The sequence below is a fragment of the Aethalodelphis obliquidens genome, unplaced genomic scaffold (assembly GCF_003676395.1).
Source record: "Aethalodelphis obliquidens isolate GAN/ISIS:26980383/991018 unplaced genomic scaffold, ASM367639v1 scaffold6, whole genome shotgun sequence".
Lineage (NCBI taxonomy): Eukaryota > Metazoa > Chordata > Mammalia > Artiodactyla > Delphinidae > Aethalodelphis > Aethalodelphis obliquidens.
Window position 1 is genome coordinate 1,707,215 of NW_020837950.1, and position 3,273 is coordinate 1,710,487.

The 3,273-nt window shown below is 37.0% G+C and overlaps 1 pseudogene; it reads right to left on the bottom strand.

Annotated features, from left to right (window-relative positions):
• Window positions 1–1,271: 1,271 nt before the first annotated feature.
• LOC113619226 (mitochondrial-processing peptidase subunit beta pseudogene) lies at window positions 1,272–2,674 on the bottom strand (annotated as a pseudogene).
• Window positions 2,675–3,273: the final 599 nt, after the last annotated feature.

The window sequence follows — 3,273 nt, forward strand, 5'->3', positions numbered from 1 at the left end:
ATTTACAAAACAGAAACAGACTCACAGACTTAGAGAACGAACTTATGGGTGGTGGGGGAAGGATGAGGGGAAGAGATAGTTAGGGAGTATGGGATCAACATGTACACACTGCTATATTTAAAATGGATAACCAACGAGGACCTACTGAATAGCACAGGGAACTCTGTTCAATGTTATGTGGCAGCCTGGATGGGAAGGGAATCTGGCGGAGAATGGATACATGTATATGTATGGCTGAGTCACTTTGCTGTGCACCTGAAACTATCACAACATTGTTAATTGGCTATACTCCAATATAAAATTAAAAGTTTTTAAAAAGTAAAAAAAAAAAAAAATCCATTATATTCTGATTTTCATAGTGCCTACTGGGAAATCAGATGTCAACCTAATTTGTTCCTTTGTCAGTAATCTGTGTTTTTCTCTGGTTGTCTTTAAGATTGTCTTTCTTTTTCTTTTATTCTCTTTCCTTCCTTTTCTCCTTCCTTCTCTCCCTCCCCCCTTCTTTCTTCCTCTCCTTCTTTTGGTATTCTGCTGTATCATTGCAATATATCTATCTAGCCTTGTATTTCTTTTTATTTATTCTGCTAGGGATTCACTGGGTTTCCTAAATCTGAAGATTTCTGTTTCTGTAAATTCATGAAAATTCTTAGTCAACACCTCTTTGAATATTGCCTTATTCTGCAGTTTTTCTATTATCTCTTTCTTGTACTCTGATTAGGTATATGTTAGATATCTTAACTATAGTCCCTATGTCTTCTTTTCCAAATATATTTAATTCCAAATACTTGTTCATTTCTTTTTTTTTATAAAGTTAAGATTTTTTAATTAATTTATTTATTCATTTATTTAATTTTTGGCTGCATTGGGTCTTCACTGCTGCATGTGGGCTTTCTCTAGTTGCAGTGAGCAGGGGCTACTCTTTGTTGCCGGGCACAGGCTTCTCATTGTGGTGGCTCCTCTTGTTGTGGAGCACAGACTCTAGGCGTGTGGGCTTCAGTAGTTGTGGCACATGGACTTCAGTAGTTGTGGCTCGTGGGCTCTAGAGTGCAGGCTCAGTAGTTGTGGCGCATGGGCTTAGTTGCTCTGCAGCATGTGGGATCCTCCCGGACCAAGGCTCGAACCCATGTCCCCTGCACTGGCAGGCGGATTCTCAACCACTGCGCCACCAGGGAAGCCCTGTTCATTTCTTAAAAAGAATTTATAGCTTAAAACTTGCAGATCACTATTAGTTTTATTAATAAGTATTTCTAAATATTTTGACTAAGAGCATTTTAATCACAAAAACAGCATATGTTACTGCAAGTCCAGTTAAAATCTTGCTCAGTGGAACCAACAGCAGCGATAGCTAGACCCTTATCATAAACATATTTGGCGCACACTTTTTGAACTGTCTCAGCATCTAGAGCATCAATTCCTGCTTCCAAGTCAGGGATGGGAATTCTTCTATTATAACTTTTGCCTACCAATATCTTCACCATGGAGTTGAACCTCAGAGTTGCAAAAACATGTTTTGTTTCTAGAAGAATTTTTGTGCTACTTTACTTTCAGTGACACTTATACAGAGTCACACGTATTCTTTTTGAACAACATGTAGCATGCCTGAAGCCATGTCTGGTTTACAACTCATATAGAGTCCCCACAATCCTGTATCTGTGTAGCAAGTGTTGAAAGACTGGAAGCTATGGCAGAGGTTGCCACATCAGATGAGACAGGCTGGCTTACTAGTTAAATTCATTCCTCCTCTGAAATGGCAATCCTAGTTGCCAGTCAGTGTGTTTGCAACTATGAGAGAGATTGTATCAGGATGTTCCCAACCAACAGCTGCAACAGCTCTTGCAAGGTGTGTCAAAGAAATCTTGTCATTCCTCAAACAAATCTCACTTTCTGTGAATTTGCAGGGAGCCAGAGTTGTTCTTTTTCCTTTGTGTGTGGGAAAAAAAAAAAAAGTCATCAAAAGGAAACTTTGTTAACTTAAGCTGTTCACTATAGGAGATTCCTCCAGCCATAGCAAGGACTATTCTTGGCCTCTTATAATGTGTGGTTATATAGTCCACTAAGTCTTTATGACTTATAGATTTGATATTTTCAGTTGGTCCCCACATTGTCAAACCAAGTGCAGTATTTGATAAACTATGACATTAAGATAATAAAAAGACAACTTCTTGTAAATTAGCTTTGATTTCATGTATCTCTCTAAGGATTATTCTATACTTGTGCTCAGTCTCTGCTTCTGCCAATGTACTGTTTTGTGTTATATCAGCAAGAACACATACAGCTCTTGGCAAATCTTTAGAGAATTCTTTGGCATAATACATGATCTGCTTTCTGGAGGTATAGGTGTTGAAATGAGCACCCATGTTTTCATTTTCAAGTTCCAGATCTAATTTGAATCTCTTTTTGGTAACATTGAAGTTCATATGTTCCAGAGAATGAGCTGTTCCATTATTCTTAATTTCATGTCAAATTCCAACATCAATCCAGAGACTCACTGACATATTGACAATCCAGAGTTTTCAGAGGCCCCTCTGAGTTCATTTTCCAAACATGTTACTCATGTTTCAAGAACATTCAGAGCAACTTGTATAGTGGCTTGTGCATTTCTCAATCTGTTGTCTCCAAATTATAATGACAACCCAGTGGCCCCTCTGATCAGGAGCCTTTCAGTGAAACCGCAGAGCTTCTCAGTGAAACCCCAGAGCCACTGCCATACCATGGGCAACAGCATGGCTTGGACCTCCACTGCTACCATCTCTTCTCAATGTCTTTTAACTTCTGTTTTATTTTTTCAGTATCTTTTTCCCTCTGCTGAATATTGAGTAATGCTTCAGTTTTGTCTTCCAGTTCATTAATATTCTCTTCCATTGTATCTAATGCTGTACCTATACACTTAGTTTCTAGTTTCATTTATTATGTCGTTTTTTTTTTTCATCTGAAAGTTCTATTTGGTTTTTTTTTAAAATCCACCTGACCATATTTCAAAGTATCTAGTACCTTGTTATACTTCAAATAATCTCTTTCTTTTATTGAGTATCGAAACTACTTATTTTATATTTCTTAATTGATAATTCCAATATCATCCATTTTTGTGGCTATAATCTTACTATTTGTTATTTCTGCTTATTCTCCCTCAAATGACTTGTTTCCTCTTGTGTTTTATAATTTTTATATTTCAGTGAGTTTATAATTACCTGAGGGAACTATTTGAAGCCTTGATTTAAGGAATATTTATCCAGGAAGTCATTATGAATCTTGAATCACTTTAAATTAAATTCC